This window comes from Mustela lutreola, chromosome 7 (genome assembly GCF_030435805.1).
Source record: "Mustela lutreola isolate mMusLut2 chromosome 7, mMusLut2.pri, whole genome shotgun sequence".
NCBI lineage: Eukaryota > Metazoa > Chordata > Mammalia > Carnivora > Mustelidae > Mustela > Mustela lutreola.
Window position 1 is genome coordinate 65,754,794 of NC_081296.1, and position 20,458 is coordinate 65,775,251.

Genomic DNA, 20,458 nt, shown 5'->3' on the forward strand with positions numbered 1-20,458 from the left:
CACCCAACATTCCCAGGCCACTCTGCTGCCGTATGCATCTGTGCGACAGTCTGGTCTGAGGCTTGCTGCTAAGTGTGTCTTCCAACATCAGCATTGCCATCATGTCAGGACTTAATTAAAAACACAGAATATTGGGATAAATCTCAGACTCCATGGATCAGTACCGTTTAAACAAGATTCTCAGGCAAGTCATATACAAGCCCTGCTCTAAAAGGGCCAGATAGAGCATCATCCTTGAGGAGACAGCATGGCTTTTTGAGCTAAAGCTGCAGAATAATCCAGGGAGCTATCCTGAACTCCAAATCATGCTTTCTTCTGCAGGAGGAGGAAATCAACAAAGCAACAGCACAAATTTTCTCCATCCCACACACAGGCACAGAACTCAAAAAGAAATAAGGCCAAGACAAATGGGGAGCAAGAAGCTATGAGCAACACTTGTAGCAAAGAGTAAAAACAGCTCCCTGGTGTCCTGCTCTGTCATTCTGCCTCTTGTCATTTATGCTCCTGAGAATCTAGCCTTTGGTACAGTACTGGGCCAACACACTGGGATGGACTGACCATGAGTCTGAGGACATATTCTAGCGAAAGTTCAAAACCTTGCCAGACCTGAAGGCACACCAGCAGCTAACTCCTGGGACAAAGATGTAGAAGTCAAATGAATACAATGGTTCTAGTTTCTTGGTGTGAAACTCTGAACCTCAGCTTTGGTCTAAGTGATTGCAGTCTACCACTACACAGAGTATGTTTTTCCCTCCCCTCCCTCTAGGGGAGAACTATGTTTTGTAGTTTCAATGCCCAACTCAAGTTCTGTTCCCTCCCCAGCACCTCCCTGATCACTCCAAACCACTCTGGGAACATATTCCAATACAGTGCTGTTTTAACACTTTCATGGACGCATTTTTTTCCTCAATAAGACTGCAATTCCTGGAATGGGGAAAACTTGTGTCTTACATTCTATTCTGCACCTAGTCTACTCCGCTGGATATTGTAGGTATTCATAAATCATGAGATATATGAATAAATGTTCTCAAACACTGTTTGAACTGGGATAACAATCTAGCAAACACTCTTCCAGAAATGAACCCAAAGATAGCCCATTAGCCTAAGAATCTTCTTCCCGCTTCCTAAAAGCCCAACACTCTCCATACCTACATCATCCCAAGTTGGCTGTGCCCTCGGTGAACTATCTCTTCTCCAGAGGTACCTCTGGAGTGTCCAAGGGGGACCCAGATTTCAGAACCACGTGATGTCTAAGTGCCTGGGCTAAGAGACAACCCTCATTCTGACAATGCCAATGATGTTTAACCCAGAGGTCCAAGCCAAGACATTCCTCCAGTTTCCTATGACACTGGAGTAGTAATGACCTTATATTTTACAATGGAAATGACAGGAAGAACCAGGAGAAAATGACAGTAATAATAATAATAATTCTAGGCTGATGTTATTCTATGAGGCAAATTGTATTTCTGACCTCTGCTAGAAAAACTAGCTATACATATAATCTCCTTGGCTACTGTGCCATCGACTAGAAGAGAATAAATAGAAACAATGACTGAAGGCATCCATTGACTCTTCTCCTAGGAATATTACTGCCCAAAGAATGATGCATATGCTATCAGAGCAACTTTTTTTTTTCACTATATCAGTAGATTTTCCTCCTGTACCTGTGCTATCTCCCCTAAAATGGATGAAATTAGCAATATAGAGGCCAAACTATAAAATAAAATCATTGAATAAATTAAGTATAGTCAACTAAAAATCACAGGCAGGAATTGACTTTACACACAAAGACTGGCATGAAGGCCAGTCTCTTTCTCAGAACCACCAAACTCACAATTCCAGGGAATATTGCTCACCCTATAGTCTCAGTAAGGGGGTCCCCTGGGCATCTGCAGTGCCCAACCTTCATATTCTATGCAGTGGCCCTTCTGAACCTTCTATGTCAAACTGTCATTTACTCCTTCTCATGAGTATAGAAACATACCTAACAAACTTAAAAATATGGGAAAACTTGGAGAAGTCTTAAGTCTTGAAATATGTTTTTGCTTTAAATGTCCCTGAATACATTATCTTCTAGGATTACAGGCCCAACAGGAATCCTCAGAGTTATTAAATTCTAATCTTAAAAAAAAAGTTTTACTCAACTAGAAATCACTCAGTCTTTCTTTTAAAAAACAAGCAATTTCCTTTCCCCTCAAAAAAAAAAAAAAATTCTAAAAAGGAATTGCTACAATTCTAGTGAATGATGCAGTCTTGCCTCTCACCTCTCTTCTGACCAGGAAATTTCCTGATCACTAGCCCTCTAATATACCACCACTATTAAAAACAGAGGAGAGTGTGAGCAAAATGGTGCAGAAGTGTGCTAGGCCCATAACTCCAAGGTGGATGGATGGAAAAGAGAAGAGGGCTCCATCAAGCACAAAGTTTCAGGCTTTTGACAATCATCCATGGTCTTGTACCATCTGCCAACACCTTGCTAAGCACCAGCTAAGCTGAAAACATTCCTCTAGGTCCTCAAAAATTATACTCATTCCTCCACTTAGCTTCTCATTAAAAGGAAAAGACTCAAATTTGTTTGGTGCTAGTTTGGGATCCAAAGGTATGTGGCAGATGTTTGCTGGGCTTTTTTCAACCAACTTTCTACCCATGGCCAAAAGGAAGCTTCATCTGCCTTCGAGTTAGAAAAACAAACCCCAGAGGGTGAAAGAGAGACAAGTCCATTTCAAGTCATCTCGAAAGGCAAGAATAGGAAATCTAAATTCTCAAAAAGGTCTTACAAAAAAGGTAGTGAAAGATTTACCACTCTCCTTTTTCCCTTTGAAAAGAAGTCAATGGCCATTCAGTGTTTAAATGAGAACAAAGACGCCAGGAGAGAAAGGTGAAGGTAAATATTTGTACAAATGTGTCACTGCATTTTACACAATGGGCCAGCAGTCTTTGAAATCTGACATGTTTCATATCTACAGGTTTGGGTTTTTTTTTATTTGCTCTCATGAGGCAAGTCTCTGAGGCTGTCAGCCACCAAAGTGGCTACTGAATAAAGGACACTAAGGGGCATTTTGCCAACATGACCTCAGAAGTATTGACACTGCAATAAAATCATGAAATGATTACGTTTCTGCTTCGCTATAATTTCTGCCAAAGAATATGACAATGTGTCCCTTACGGATGTGGTAAATGTTGGTTTAAGATAAAAAAGTAAAGACAAATACCAGCGTACTACATAAAGGTACAAGAAACCCCTCTTATCTCAGGGGTATACATTCCAAGACCCCCAGTGGGCCTAAAGCCACAGACAGTACTGAACCCTATAAAATACTATCTTTTTTTATGCATTTATATCCATAATAAAGTAAAATTTATAAATCAGTCACACTAAGAGATTAGCAACAATAACTAATAACAAAATAGAATAATTATAACAATATACTGTAATAAAAGTTACATGAATGTGCTCTCTGTCTCAAAATACCCTATTTTACTTACTTTTTCTTCTTGTAATGACGTGAGATGAAAAAATGGCTACGCGATGAGAACAGGTGAGGTGAATGATGGAAGGCACCAAGACGCAGCATCAGGCTACTAGTTAGTGCCTGTCCATGATTCCATGATTCGTCAGGAGGATTCTCTGTTTCAGGGACCGCTGTTGGCCACAGGTTACTGAAACTGCCAAAGTGAAACCACAGATCGCAGAAGTCAGGATAAGGCCGGACTACAGGACTTTTGTTTCTTAACATAAGCCACCTGGATGCCATCACTAGAGTCTGATTTCACTGGGCTCAAGCACAGCCTGGGCACCAGGTGCTTTAAAAACTCCTCTGGTGAGTCTAATGAACAGCTATGACTGAGAAACTCTGCATTAGAGAATTTCCAGAATATTTTGTATTCTATTTGGTGCAACCATTAAAATTGATCTGATGAGTTCATGCTAGCTGGGCCTGCCAAGATATAGGGAAGGAAGGATAGAAAGATAAATAGTAGAAAATGAAATGTCACCGAGCCCCAACCTGAAATCCGGTGGAAACAAAACAAACAAATAACAAAAGGTGAAGCTTGATGAGTACAGTTCTTGAGCCCTGAAAAACTTGTTTCAGGAGACCTAGCAGAAGTTTAGTGAAAAGCAGTAAGGTCTTTAGACGACTGAATTTCTTGTCAATGCGCAGGAGGAAATATTTGGGAGTGGCTGGCACCCCTCCCGCTCCCCATAGGCCCAGGTGCTCTCCTCAGATGCCCTAGGGTGGGGATTTCCACACAGGCCTAGAGGCCCATGGCAGCAGCCCTGTTTGGCAGAGCCTGGAGGAAGGCGAGCAGGGTGATGTAAGGAAGAAGCCTCCCACTAAACAGCCCCAGCTTCCTGCTGCCCGGGAGGCATGCCTTCTCTTTTCTAACTCCTCAGGGTCAGAAACCTGGGTTTCCCACAAACTCCTTTCTTCATACAAGTTGGCAAGGCTGTGCTCCAAACACCTGGCAATGGGTTGAAAAGTGATCACTCCTCAGTGTTACCTGCCTTTCCTTGATTATTGAGGGAAAGGGCTCTGCTCCTAGTTAAGGGAGTCTGAGGTCCTGCAAAAGGTATGAGAGGATTGGAGCAGAGGTGAAGGAAAGAACTTTCTTATGTCCCTAGTATCACACAGAAAGGAGGGAGAAAGAGACAGAGAACACTGACTGTTTAACAAGAATGAGTTAGAAGGATATCAATTATCACTACGTGAAGTAGCAAGGGAAAATGTTGATCCTGATAGCCTTCAATCTCAATCTCTATAATCAATCTCACAACAAGGAAAATCTGAAGTTTCTAGGCTAGGAAAGGTGTTAATAAATATGTATTTTTTTGTAAGTAATCATATATTTTGCTGTGAATTCTTCATCACTTGTATTTAATTCTCTTATCACAGTAATTATGTATTTAATTTTCTTATCACAGTAATTATGTATATCATTAAACACATTTCACCTTTGAGTCATTTGGTTAAAAATAACTCTATTCAGGGGCACCGAATTGCTACAGCTCCTTGAACCAATACCTTGGTGGTAGGGATACGGGTTTACCAATTGCAGGGAATCTGTTCTTGGTAGCTTCCTACTGGTAGGGCCTTTGTCTTCTGCCTCTCCTTTTTTTTTGTCAAAATGTATCTGTCAGAGCAAAACCTCTGACTATGATAAAATAAAGAAGTCATCAAAAAGTCTCCCAAAGGAATAACTGTAACACAGGATAAAATAGTCAAAAACAGCCATTTCAGGTCTTTGGAAACTAAGCAAAGGCAAATAACAATTGAGAAATACTTACTTACAAAACAATTGACACATTTTGAGTACAAAGAGGCCTTCTTGCCTGGGGCTGCTCCCACCATCCCTTCAACTATGGCAGCTTCACCATTGTACAAAACAGGGCAAGGTTGGCTGGGAAACCAGCAGCTTTCCTGCTGGAGATGCTCACTTGTGGCCAGTGGGACTATCCGTAAAAGTGGCAAGAGGGGTTGGAAATAAGTGGAGAACCCCTCAGTTCTTTTAGCCCGGGGATGCAGCCACAGTTGGGGAGGAGGGAGCAGGAGTAGCAGATTAACCAGACATTTAAAGGGGAGATTCTGGGAATGAGAGCATGAGAGAGGGCCTGGGTAAGACCCCCAGCAGGATGCCGCATACATACACAGGGGGTACGCAAGAGGGCCCATACAAAGTAAAACACAGGGAAGACTTAAAAACTGTCTGACTTTGAACATGCTCCTGATGGATACCCAGATCCATCAGCAGAGGGTAGAAGCTCTGATGACTGGAGGTGTTTGAGCACAACCTCTGACTAATCATTGGTTCACCATTCTGTAACACCAAGGAAGCCAGGCTAAGAAAATGAAAGTAAGAATAAAAATGACAAGTAGAGGGGTGCCTGGGTGGCTCAGTCATTAAACTTCTGCCTTCGGCTCAGGTCACAATCCTGGGGTCCTAGGACAGAGCCCCACATGGGGCTCTCTTCTCAGTGAGAAGCCTGCTTCTCCCTCTACCACTCCCCCTGCTTGTGTTCCTTCTCTCACTGTGTCTCTCTCTGTCAAATAAATAAAATCTTTAAAAAAAGAAAAGAAAGAAAAGAAGAGAAAAACTGCCTGACATCACGAGGAGACAGATTCTGCTGATTAACTCCAGGCAAGTTACTAAAACACAAAGCACAAAAATAAATGGGGGGGGGGGGAGGTGCCTATCAGAATCTAGACTATCAGAATCTGTACTTTCTAAAATTACTGATTTTAGGGCGCCTCGGTGGCTCAGTTGGTTAATTGACAGCTTTCAGCTCAGGTCATGATCCTGGAGTCCAGGGATCCAGTCCCACATCGTGCTCCCAGCTCCATGGGGAGTCTGCTTCTCCTCTGACCTTCTCCCCTCTCTTGCTCTCTCTTACTCTCTCTCTCTCAAATAAAAAAATAAAATGAAATAAAATTTCTGATTTTAAACAAAATAGTATGAGATAGAAAAAGAAATAAGATGGTATGACCTATATTCAGGAAACACATCAGTTAATAGAAATCGTCTCTGAGTGAGCCCTAGATTTAGCACATGAAGAAATTATCTAAAATAAAGCAAAAGAAAAAAATGAAGAAGAAACTAAACAGAGTACTACTGACCTATAGGGCAGTTTCAAGGGGCCAACCATATACATAAGAGAGTCTCCAAAAAAGAAAACTGGAGGAAAAAAATACTTAAAGGAAAAATGCCCATACATTATTGGCATATAGTAACAAATCCTGAAAAACAAAGAAAAAGAATAGGAACACTATCAAGAAAAGTGATGGCTGACTTTTCAAAAGAACGATGCAATTCTGCATCCAAAAAAGTCTAGCAACCCAGAATTACATATATCCAGCAATAATAGCCTTCAAAAAAAAAAAAAAAAGGAAATAAAGACATTTTCATATAAATTAAAGCCAAGAGAATCCACTGCCAGTAGAGCTGTATTTGTGAGAAATGCTAAACCAAGTTCTTCAGGAGCAAGTGGAATGATAGTTTGAAAATGGATAATCTGGTTCTACAGAAAGGTTTGGAAAGTGCCTGAAATGGTAAATGAGTGGGCAAATATTTAATACTGTTTTTCTCCTAATTTCTTTGAAAGACATTTGTTTAAAGTAAAGTTAAAAACATTGTCTTGGAGGGTGCCTGGGTGGCTCAGTCATTAAGCATCTGCCTTTGGCTGAGGTTACCATCCCAGGGTGCTGGGATGGAGCACCAGGTTGGGCTCCCTGCTCAGTGAGAAGTCTGTTTCCCCCTCTCCCTCTGCCCCTGCTCCTGCTTTCTCTCCCTCTCAAATAAATACAAAAATCTTCAAAAAAAACTTAAATAAATAAATAAAAATAAATAGCAAAAATAAAAACATGGTCTTTTGGGATCTGTAACATATGTTGTAGCAAATTCAATGACAGCAATTGAAAAAATGATAGGGAAGGCAAATGGAATTATGCTGGTGTAACCATCTTACATTATACATAGAGAGGTACTATATCAATTCAAGATGTAGTATAGTCAGGTATGTACACTGTAGTCCCTAGAGCAACTACTGCAGAATAAAGTAAAAAGGATAAAGATAAAAGGCCAAGAGAAGACACAAAATGTAACACTAAATATTATGTATTTGACAAAATATATGTATTCAAGCTATATAAAAAATTCCTAGAATTGTGTAATTTTTAAAAAATGAACAAGTAACCCAATAAACATGGGCAAAGACTCGAACAGATATTTCCTTAAAAAAAAAAATGTATAAAAATGCTCAACATCATTAGTCATCAAGGAAATGCAAAGTAAAACCACAATGAGATATGCTACACACCCACTAGAATGGTTAAAATTAGAAAGCTTAAAATACCAAATATTACTTACAATCCTGAATTCTTCTCCTTGGTGTTCACCCGAAAGAAATGAAAACATATGTCCACAAAGTACATTGTACAAGAAGGTTAACTGCACCTTTATTCCTAAGAGCCCAAAGCTAAAAAACTAAAAACAAGATGATATCCGTCAACAGGAAAATAGATAAACAAATTGTAGTATATTTATACAATGAATGACTGACAACAATGACAAAGGAATAAACTACTGAAACCTGCAAGAACAGAGAGGAGTCTTGAAGACAATGTGTTGAGGGACTCAGGGGAAGTCAGACACAAGAGAATCCATACTTGGGACGCCTGGGTGGCTCAGCTGGTTAAGCAGCTGCCTTCGGCTCAGGTCATGATCCCAGCATCCTGGGATCGAGTCCCACATCGGGCTCCTTGCTCAGCAGGGAGCCTGCTTCTCCCTCTGCCTCTGCCTGCCATTCTGTCTGCCTGTGCCAGCTCTCTCCCTCTCTCTCTCTGACAAATAAATAAAATCTTTTAAAAAAAAAAAAAGAGAGAGAGAGAGAATCCATACTGTATAATTCCATTTATGTGAATTTCAAGAACAAGCAGATAGGCGAAGCTAATTTGGGGGATTAAAAAGAACAGAGGATGATTTGGGGGGGCTGGGGATTGGGAAGGAGCATAAGAGAATTCTCTAGAGTGATGAAAATGTTCTATGTCTCAACTCAGTATATAAATTTGTCAAAATTTAAGATTTGTACATTTCACTAATCTTATTCTTATCTGATATAATTACATACATCTCAATAAAAATAACAAACAAAAATGTTTTAAGGATATTATTCCTTTCTTGCTCTATTTCATTGATAGTGATTTCCCCTCAAAACTAATATATAAAGAAAGAAAAGAAATGATACCACAGTTCTTCTCAGCAACCAGCCTTGGATATGCTTTTCAGCTCTAAGCTGTGGTCATCCCCCAATTTTGAAATAAAGGGAATTGACAACCAGAAAAGAATAACTACATTTATGATCAATCCACCAAAAGCTTACATGTTAGCAGGTGTCTGCTTGATCATAAAGAACAAAGTACGACCACATACTCTACTATCTGCCTGCCTAGTTGATAACATGATTTTAGTATAAGACATAGGACTTGGAAGCCATAAATCTGAAACCCCCAAACTTCAAATCAACAGACTATTCTTATTAAGAAGAATCAAGTTTGTGGGTAATATCCATGGAGCTTAGAAGAGAAAGTTTTGCCCACCATTTGCCTCCCAAACTTAACTTTAAAAATGTTGTAAATCTCTTATGTCTAGTCAGGTATGGAAATGAGAGCATGGGTGCATGGGTGCTTCGTGGTAACCTAAATGGATCTGAAAACCACAAGTATTCAGGTAATTAAGAAATCAATCAATTCCCAAAATTAACTCGAAGCACAGTTAAAGAACTGAGCCTTCCCTTCCTCTCTCTCTGCCTGCTTCTCTGCCTACTTGTGATCTCTGTCAAATAAATAAGTAAAACCTAAAAAAAAAAAAAGAACTGAGCCAACCTTTGGTTGCTATTTGCTAAGGACTCAGGAACCAGGACAGAAGCAACAGCAAAACAATAGTCACATTTAAGGTGAAATAGTCATAATTCCTAGAGTTTTTAGAGCAAATTCTGGGATACTGACAAAAACAAGGGCAGGAAATCTGAGTGCATGAGGAGAACATCCACTTACTTACAGCCTTCTGTCACTAAAAGCAGTCTCTAATCCAGGCATGTTTCTCAGCATTCATCTTTTAAAAATAATGCTAGAGAGTTCTGGTGTACTGGACAAAAAACCTTTCACTTTTAAAATGAAAGAATTATTAATGACTGGGGTGGGGAAAATCAAGCACAATTAAGAATATGGTCTAAAAATCTGATATATCTAAGTTCAAATTCTAGCTCTGTCCTCTAACTATGTGACCCTATGCAAACCATTCAGTCTCTCTGTGTTTTGATTTCCTGATTTGAGAAATGGGAATGACAATAATTTCATAAGGACACAAACGTTACTTCTGCTGATATATATATATTGCTGAAACAACTTTCTAGGTCCGAGATGTAGCTGTTCCTGCCTACGGTGTCACATTAGCAAACCAAAAGTTAGGGAGCTTTGTGACCCTATAAATGCTCTGCTTGACCAGAAATGCAGAATGTCTGGTCAGCCAATCCCCAAACATGAAGTCATTTCTGGGGCCTTCTCAACCAATCAGGTATTCTCTATTGGCCTCTTCCTTGTTCTTTATTCTTTATCCTAGAAAAGCTTCCTGCCTTTCACCCCATTAAGCAGGTCTCTGAGAGGAGATACATCTGCTTCATGAAGTGCTAAAATTTATTTGTATCACCTAAACTGTCTTCTTTAACCCTTTTTTAACAGCTTCTCATGACAAGGAATGAGATCCAAGGCTCGCTAATGGCCTACAGGAGGGAGTGCACAGGTGAGGTGACCACTGAGCCCTTGGACTTCACTGTTCCTCTTGTCCTTACCAAGGACCATGGATAAGGCATTCATGGATTTGCACTCCACTCCCTTTCATGGAGCTCTCTGATCCATACAGATTTAATTTAAAAAGTAATATATGCACCTACACCTATATATAGAGAGAGAATATGTGTGCTCCCAGAAAGGTCCTGGAATCCCTAAAAGGTGCCAGGGTTTGTTAAATTTCCCAGACTGGTTCTGGGATTGCATAAAGGTCATACTGGGAGTCCACAATGGGTAGCAGTCATCAGGGACTCACAAAACCTCATGGTAAATCCACAACACAAACCACAGGAGGACTTGGGGGAATAATTTAAGACATGAAATTCAGACTCTTTTGTCCAACAAAATCAAAATCCGAGTAGGTACAAGTCAGACTATTAAAAGCCATCAGGGTATCTGCCACTACAAAGAGATCTTATGAAAGAAATAATATCAATCTACTGCCTGTGGGCATCTCAGAAGCCAAAGCCATAAAACCAATGGGCACAGGTCACATACTTGAAAGCTGCTAGAACACTCTAGCCACCTAATTCTAAGATTCCCGTGCTAGGTAGGATAAGTTGGTCATAGAATGGGTTATACTAACACTCGGTCATCTGTCAACCTCCAGAAAATTTCCATGCAACCAGGTATACTGGTTTACAGGTATACCAGGTAAACACCAAAAAATCCCCAACTCAGTGAAAATTCCTCTTATTAATTTGATTCTGAGTGACCTCAGGCTTAGCTAAAGAAATGGAATCTTCAAGTTTCAAAGACTTGAGCACTCTACCTTCTAGCATACCTGTTTATTTTATGTCCAAGAACTGTGGTCCCAGAAGCTTTAGCTATTTAAAAAAAAAAAAAAAAATTGGCAAAATCTTACTAAGACCACCTAGAATTTACAATGGCCACTAAGAGGAGCATTCCAATTAGACAAAGCATCCATCTAAGAAGTATACTTGAAAGCAAGGGTTCTCAAATCAAACAAATAGAATGGGATACCTATTTTAATTGTAAAGCAAAAGATTTCCAAAGGCTTCAAGATTCCAAAATAGCTTCCTTGGAAGATTCACTGCAAAATGCTAATAAAAAATTAAAAACACAAGGGGTACCCAAAACAAACAACTCTATAAGACTGACAGTGATTCCAAGTACTGCCCCCTATCTTCTTTTTCTTGAGTACCCATTCTACTAACCCTCTACCTGAATTGCCTTTCCACTCTCAAGAGACTACAAGACTGTAAACAAAAATCCACCAAATTAGAGGCCTACAACTGCAACAGCTCCAAGCACAGAAACCTACAAGGCCTGGGCCTCCCTTCTTCACCCTCCAAGGAGTCAATCATCAGGACACTTACCTAGTATAATGTGCTCAAGAAGACCCATATTTTTAATCAAACCTCTTGATCAAGAAGAATGGTCAAGAAGATGATCAAAAGTGGGGACTGCTGAAATAACTTCCTAGGCCCACGATGAAGCTGCTGCTGCCTGGATCAAACCAAAACTTAGATAACTGTCCTGTCCCTGTAAATGTCTTGCTTGACCAGAAATGCAGTGGATCCAGATAGTCAATCTCCAAACACTAAGCCAACTCTGAGCCTTCTCACCTCAAACGAAGTTGTCTATGTGGCCCTGGCCAATGAGATATTTTCTATTTGTCTCTTCCACGTTCCTTTTCTTTACCCCATAAAGGCTTCCTGCTTTTCCACCATATTTTGCTATTCTCCCAAAGGAGACTGTCCACTTCATGAAGTGTCAAAGTATGTTCGTATCACTTGCACTCTCTTCTCTAATCGTGTTTTAACAACAAATAAAGTGCTCAGCATAGCAACTGAAGGATAATAATTTTTCAGTAAATGCTATTATTATAGTGTCCAATTATCAGAAACAAAAAAAAGTAATTTAGGGATAACATTTTATCAATGTTCAATTTTTATCCCAAAGAATGTTCTTAATGATTGTGCTTTTGATATCACATACATACAGTCATCATATGTTTAGCTGAGAAAATGACTCTTAGGCTATATAATAACAGTAAACATCCTCTTATTTTATAATTACCATTTTATAATGGGTATGAGGGAGCACCTTCTGACTTCTTGAGAAATCTGTTGATCAAAAGGTGTCCATGAAGGATCCGGTAATGACCAGAGGGAAGTGACACATACAACTGCCGTACCTGATGGATCAGTCTGCATCTCACCTCCATGGATGGATGGGCCATGAAGGTAGTTGTGGTCTCTTTCCTAGCGAGGGAAGTTCTAAGAACTCCTTATAAAAAGAGGTTTTGTTTTACTCCCTGCAATATGAGAGAATAACTGTGGTGGATATCCAGGGGCATTTTACTCCAGCAAGTCCTGACATATTTCAACTGTTTCTAAAGAATCTGTGGTAGGTTCAGTTCCCCAGGGAACAGTCTCTGAGCCTGTGAAATTGCATGCAAGAGCTGTTTTTGAGGACTGCCTTTAAGAGTAGGCCAAAACAGAGGCTATGATTCACGCACAGCAGAAGCCCTCACTAATTCTATGGGGAGCTCTGAGGCAGGGATGGCCATCCAGAGTGTTCCTGCCTTAGAGCACCTGGACCAGCCACTGGATGTGGGCTGGTCCCTGGAGACAGTTCATGGCCTTGGGAAGGCAACAGTGTGGTGGGGGGCAACTCCTTCCAGCCTCTGGAGTAGTGAGTACTTCAGCACTGAAGTGGGATCCAAATGGAGCCCTACTGCCTCCACTCCATAGCCTCAGAGATCATGAATCTACCTGTCCCTGAGACTGACCAATGACCACATGGCCACAGCTGATGACTCACATAAATACCAAATTAAACTGAAGCATCTTTGGTTGCTGTTGCTGCTCCTACTTTCAACTTATCTTTGATTTTCTAAAAGACTGAACTTCCATTCCCAAAACTGAATTAAGTCTATCTTTCTACCTAGATCCTTGGTGCTGTGTAGAATGGGCCAGAGGGCAATCCCACATCTGAGGAAGAATACATTTCCATATCCATAAAGGTCCCCACACTGCTACTTCTAGCTTGATATGGCCTGGTTTAGAAGAATTCCTAAAGTAGAGAAACTATGATCTCAGAATTTGTATTTTAAATTAAAGCTCTTTTTGTTGATACAGCTGAGAGTGATCTGTGTGTATGTGTGTAGGGAGCGGTGAGCTGAATTCATGGCCACCATGGGCAAAATCCACTGGTTTCTGCTCCTGAACTGAAATTTAACAAATACATCTCTACATATTACTGAAGCCACACGCTGATGTGTGGTCTGTGGAACGAAGCTTATGAAGGTGGTTAACTAGATCTGAGGCAGAGAGAGATGAGAACAGCCTGTCCATCTCTGGTATGTAAGGGTGGTGCCCAAGCAAGTAGGCAGATGGTTGTTCCATCCCAGAAAACAGCTGCTTTGGAATTTCTGTGGTTAGATATTTGGGGGAGAGCTGATAAAGTAGAGAATACATAAAGGATAAAGTGAAGGGAAAAAGAAAGGATTATTGAGAGAGAGAGAAAGAATAAAGGAAAAATATTTCCCTCTTTCTTTGGTTGATAACTATATAAATTTTAACTCAAATAAAGGGGGGGTAGCATAGAATGATTACTCCCCCATCACCACAACTTCTGCCCAATTTCCAAGCTGAGTTCAACAATGTGATGATGATGATGATGGTGGTGGTGGTGGTGGTGGTGGTGATGGTGACAGAAGCAGAATAATATGAAGAGGAGGTAAAAGAGGAAAAGAAGGAGAAGATTTAAAACCAAAACCACAACTGAAACAGGAAACAGAGGGTGTTTACCTCCTGAGTCCATGAGCTTGCCTTAAGATCTTGCCTATTGGAAAAGTTCTTTTGAAATATGCAAATCTCTGCTGAAAAGCTCTGAAGAAATGAAGACTCAAGTTAAAGCATCCAGTTTGGTAGAAAAAGGATGGTGCCTGCAGTAAGAATATCTGTTTCAAGTCCCATCTTGGCCATTTAACAGCTGCTTAGTTTTGGATCCATGATTAATCAATCTCCCATGCATTATCCATGAAATGGAGTACAGAGACTTGACATAAAAATCCACATATAAATATAAATAACAATGTTTTGTACTCTGTATGGTGCTACACACATTTAATACCAGATGTTTTTAGAGATAACACATTTTTGTGGTTAATTCTCTGAATCAGTAAGAATACAAATGCTTAATAATACTCCATTGTATATATGGACCATATCTTCTTTCTCCACTCGTCTGTTGAAGGGCATCCATCAGAAAGGATGAATACCCAACTTTTGTATCAACATGGACGGGACTGGAGGAGATTATGCTGAGTGAAAAAGTCAAACAGAGAGAGTCAATGATCATATGGTTTCACTTACTTGTGGAGCATAAGGAATAACACGGAGGACATGGGGAGATGGAGAGGAGAAGGGAGATGAGGGAAACTGGAGGGGAGATGAACCATGAGAGACTGTGGACTCTGAGAAAAAAACTGAGGGTTTTAGAGGGGAAAGGGTGGGGGTTAGGTGAGCCTGGTGGTAGGTATTAAGGAGGGCCTGTATTGCATGGAGCAATGGGTGTGGTGCATAAACAATGAATCTTGGAACACTGAAAAATAAAGTAAAATTTTTAAAAAAGAATACAGATGCTTTTTTTCTTTTTATTCACATTGTTGAAAACTACTTGAAGAAGCATTTTAAATTTCTTTCATGTCTTAGTCAATGAGATAATACTTCCTCTCTTAGCATTAAGCAGCGGTCATTCAAGCAAATTAAAAGATGGCTGGTAGCCTTAAATTTTATATCAAGCAGCCATTTACTGAATTCAAGCTGTCCTTACATCTTGTGTCAATAAAACCAAATCACTATCAAAAAGTACATGTTCATTTAAAAAGTATAACCGTCTTAGTGTTCCAATGATGATTCCATGGCAATGTAAGACACCACTGCCATCAGCTTCAACTGCTTTTGAATCACCAGATTCATTACAGACAGTTTTGTCATTGTGACAAACATATTTGGATTATTTCAACTCCTTCAGAACTGGTCATCAGTAGATATGGGACCTTCAGTTAATCAAAGATCCCATCCCTTACTACGTGAGATAGCTAGGATTTCCATGTAGCCACTGTCCTCTAGAGAAAAAGAGAACCCAGAGAGGTAGGCATGTACACATTTTCACTTGCCTTTCGCTGAACTTTTCCTTCTCAGTTTTTGGGCATCATCTGGGGCAAGTAAGTGTCACTTCTTTGCATTCACGTGTATGAGGACACATTTTCCATAATCCTCTGCCTTCCTTCTTTGCTTCAGCATTCAATACTTCTCAAAGACCTAGAATTTAATACTCACATGAGACATAGTTCGATTAATTCAAAAACTTAACAAATTTCTCTATCCTCCTTCTCTTCCCCCAATTTATTTGCTATTCTTAGAAGGCCTTTAAGAAAGATATTGTTCTCCACAAAGATAACAGTCAGATCATGAATACACACACACACACACACACACACACAAAAGGCAAAAATTTTGCTCACATGAATCCATGTAAAAGAAGAATGACATCTGGATGCTATAGATTTCTCATTTGCTGGTAAAATGTGTCCTGGTTTTTCTATTACAGAACCACAAAGTAAGAGATGCTGTTAAAACCCACCCATACTCCAAAGCAACTCTGTCTAATCTAGGGTCTATGCTTAACCTGCTTAAAGTGAAATATTAACAAGCACAGAAGTTTGTATCCCCAGTGCTGAAAATTCAGAGCAGTGATAAGTCAAGTGCCTATTAATCACAAAAGGGTGTTTCTTTCCATATGGAATAAATTCTAAGAAATTCGGTTTTTTTTTTAATTTTCAAGCCTCATGAATTATACTGAGAATAAAAGAAAAAAGAATCTACTAAGATTCCAAGTAATCTGAAAAATCCATTTATGTGACAGCATAAAGATAGATCAAAGCTTTTTTCCCCCTTCAAGGCTCTATTCCTTTTCAGTCAATGCCTACATCTTGAGATGTGTGAGGACTCCAAGGTGTCATCCTGAGAGAGTAATCTGCACCTGACTTTGTACTTACAAAGCTCACTTGATGTACATGAGCATATTCTGCTGCTAGGTAAGGTCTAATGTGAGCACACATGGAGTTAATTCAACTGGTAGTTCATGTCTTTGGGGAATGAGCGTTCTATAGCAGGAAGTCTGTACCTGCTTCTGTGCTCATGTCTACACCCACTGCTATAGTTGTTGCTTCCATCTGAAAAGTCCCCCATCCTCCAATTCTCAATGTATTGAAACATTTTAAGTCTTACTCAAATATCACCCCTACTCTGGAGATCTCCCTTACACCTCACAATTAGAATGAATTGTTTCTCCCTCTCTACATTCTCTGCAACATATTTACTGTCCCTATATTGTGTTCCTATCTAGAGTTCCTTTTCTTAAAGTCAGTTAATTCCATACCTATGTTTCCTTTTCTCCAGCAGAAATTCACAAATACTTCCCAGTGTCCCAGATAAAACAGGACAGACAGAAGTGAAACTTGGTTTGAACCAAATTAGGTTGGCTCTGATATCTAAGTTTTGTTTTGTTGAAGAAGACTGAGACTAAAAAAATATCATAACTCTCATCTAACACCTCTCTTTTGATTTCACATCCAGAATTTTGCAGGAAAACATTTTTCTTGTCTTCTAGCCTCACTTGGTTTTCGAGCTGTAATGAGGACATTGCAAAGACCAAAAATACAAAGCCCCAACTTTGAGAGTTTCCCATAGCTCAGATAATCAAACAGATTCTGTTATACACACTGCAGAGAGCCAACGGCAAGATTCTAACCCAAAGGCCAGCAATTTAGAGATGCGTGCTTTATTCTAGACCTCTGGCAATGACAGAGGAAAGTTTTCTCTCCATGCATTTCTCATAATGAACTCCTCCTACAAGTTTAGAACAGACTGTTGCCCCAAAATCAGCTCTTCAAAAATCACACTCCAAGCCAATCACAAGAAACAGCACGCAGAAGATAAACATACCACAGACAATGTTTGAGTGCTGTGTCATATCACAAACACCAAAAATGTAGGTTTATGCAAAACCTAGAGCGGAAAAAGGGGCAAAGACCACCCTGCCACCACCTCCTCCTCCTCACTCACGTTCCCAGGATTCTCACTTTCCCAGAATTTCTCTCAAATAATTTGTTTGCATTCCTAAAAGGGAAAATTAGAACAAAATTTTACATAAAATAGGTTCATGACACGTTATCCTTATCTGTGTGCTCGCTGACCTTAAAATGATTACCCTAAGGGTGAAAGGTGAGTCTGGAATATAGTATCAGACCAGAACACAAAATCTGAGATGCACAAATTCATGCATCCTCCCTAGCGACAAAATACATTATTTTTCTTAATAACTGTTTTAGAAACAGAAACAATCTTTACACCGTTTTTTTTTTTTTTTTAAGATTTTATTTATTTATTTGACAGAGAGAAATCACAAGTAGGTAGAGAGGCAGGCAGAGAGAGAGAGGAGGAAGCAGGCTCCCTGCCGAGCAGAGAGCCCGATGCGGGACTCGATCCCAGGACCCTGAGATCATGACCTGAGCCGAAGGCAGCGGCTTAACCACTGAGCCACCCAGGTGCCCCTCTTTACACCGTTTTAATTCAACTCTTAATCTTCAATGACCCTATCCTCAAAGTAAAAGTGACCAGATAGCTAATTGGGCAATGGCGAGGCAATTTTAAGAGTATTTCCAGGTAAAAACAAAAACAGGCCTCTATTTCCCCATTCTGCCTCCCTCACCCCCACCGCCTTTAATTTTCTAGGCTAATGGAAGAGAGAAAAGCAAGGAATGATTCAATTCTTGAGCCCATTCAGGATATCAGGCACTGTACAGTATTACTCAAGTACCTTTAACAGGTGGCCCTGGACAAGGACCTGTGGAAAAGTCAAAAGAGACAAGGGATCCTTTTTATCTGCCAGTGCAGGCTATTTTCTGAAGAAGACAAGACATGTAGCCAGGTAATGCTGAGTCCACTGTGTCCAGATTCGAATCTCTAGAACAGTTCTTTAAGTATTCTAGGATTCTGAGAAGAGCTGTACCATAGCAAAAGGTGATTGGGGTGCAGGAGATGCCAACTGTAAGGTCCACAAATAGAGTGATTTGACTTATTTTCCTTCCTATTGTCCCCCTCCCATTTTCTCCTCCTTCTTAAGCATCTGCCCGAACACTGCTCGAACTGAAAATGCAGTACTGCCTTCTGTAGCTTCTCCAGCAGGGAGAAATGTTATCATCTAAACCCTACTCATTTTATCTTTTTCTGAAGTCCCAGAGAATACATGAAGAACATGTTTCACTTTGTTACCGGTCTGGGAGTTTTTGGTTGTTAAAGTCTTTGCAATTATCAGAAGGTGATTAACTTTTCATTTAGGCTTATCAATCGGGAGTGAAGCACTTAGGGTAGAAAATGCATAAATTGGTGTTCTGCATATCCGTATCAGAGGGCAGTTCAGTGTTACGGAAGAAGGAAATGAGAGGGGGCCACAAACACCTGAGGTTTCAGATGGCAATAAGAGGGATAAATTGAGGGGAGAAATGTTAAAATTATTTAAGAATATATTTAGAGCTTCGGGGATGCCTAGGTGGCTCCGTGGTTAGGGTTCTTGATCTCCGCTCAGATCATGAGCTCAGGTTTGTAAGATCAAGCCCTAAAGACCCCTAATTTGGGGTCTGCGCTCAGTGGGAAATTTGCTTGAGATTCTCCCTATCTCTCCCTCTGTCCCCCCCAAATCAAATGAACAAATCTTTAAAAAATGTATTTACAGATCCCACTAAATAGAAGAAATTAATATTTATTTTCTAAATAATAGTTGAAGATAAAAATCATTGTCCCAAAAGTTAGTTCATAAAACAGCCAGGGGGATCCCACAGTACCGTGTTCGTGTGTAGAGGAGAGAGAAAAGCATAGACTAATAAACGTAGATCAGTGAAATACTTAATTTCAGTGTCTAAGTGTTTTATGCAACCCCCATTCCCAAGTGCCCTTTAAACATTTATCTTACTGGATAAACCCATGATTAATTACGAGTAAGGTTAACAAGTAGATTATTTATAGCCAAAATCATTAATTACAATGCAGCCCTCCTTCCGACACACAGAAGCACAAAGTCGAGAAGAGGCAAGGAGAGAGAGGAAAGGGGCCAAGCAGAAGGAGTGCTGGAGGGCCAGAGGGGTCAGGCTGGGCTCATTCCCCCACTCTCTCCTTTAAGCAGAAACCCCAAGAGACACCAGCAGGGTTCCGCAACAGCCTTTGTCATCTCTAGTAGTCTTCACAGTCTAAATAATATTATTCATGGTGCTCGGAAATTTACCTCCTACTCTATGGTAATTTATCTCTCCACCAACTAAAGAAGGGATTAAAAAAAAAAAAAAAATCACCTGTGCTCTCCTGTCCTTAATCAAACTCCTCTTCTTTCTCTTCCTCCTCCTTGCTTAATCAACTTCAATTCCGGGCTTTAAAGCCAAGGTACATAGGCTCTCGGGCTGGCGTGCGTGCGTGCCTGCGTGCGTGCGTGCGTGCATATGACGTAAGCCCAGGTTAGATACCTGGTGTTTACAAAGTAGGCACGCCACTGCTTAGTTAGGCATGCCAGTGCCTAGGCAGCCTCTAAGGCAAAATTGTGGGGTGCATATAGAACACATGACATCTACACCCTGTGCAGAATTAATTAGAAATACCAGAAGGAGTCTGGAGAGGAAAAGGTCACTTCACAAATAAAGAGCCTGAGTTAAGCCTAAATACTGAAAAGTTGACAGATCACCCGAGATTAACACATTAAATTCAAAGGCAATTTTCATCGAAATACCAATAGGACATTTATTTATCTTATTTTATTTTATTTATTTTATTTTATTTTTTCTTTTTAAGATGGGATTTTTTTTTTAATATTTGATTTGACAAAGTATTCTAAAATATACCTGGGAGAGTAAACTGTCAAAGTATCCAAGAAAAAGGTTTTAAATAATAAAATAAGAACAGAAATAGTAACAAGCAGAGAGAATTCATTCTAGTTATTAAGCCATATTAGAAAACAAATAATTAAAACAGTGTGGTAGAAGTCTAAGAATAAAGAGATAAATAGAACAAAATATGAAGTTCAGAAACAAACAG

General features: G+C 39.9%; 1 long non-coding RNA gene across 1 annotated transcript in view; it reads right to left on the reverse strand.

Moving 5' to 3' along the window:
* Positions 1-19,816, reverse strand: part of LOC131835310 (uncharacterized) — a 33,835-nt gene extending 14,019 nt beyond the window's left edge. The window contains exons 1-2 of the long non-coding RNA XR_009355125.1: positions 19,726-19,816; positions 3,487-3,666 (exon numbers count right to left, since the gene is read on the reverse strand). This is a non-coding gene — a long non-coding RNA (uncharacterized LOC131835310). The remainder of the gene's footprint in view (positions 1-3,486; positions 3,667-19,725) is intronic.
* Positions 19,817-20,458: the final 642 nt, after the last annotated feature.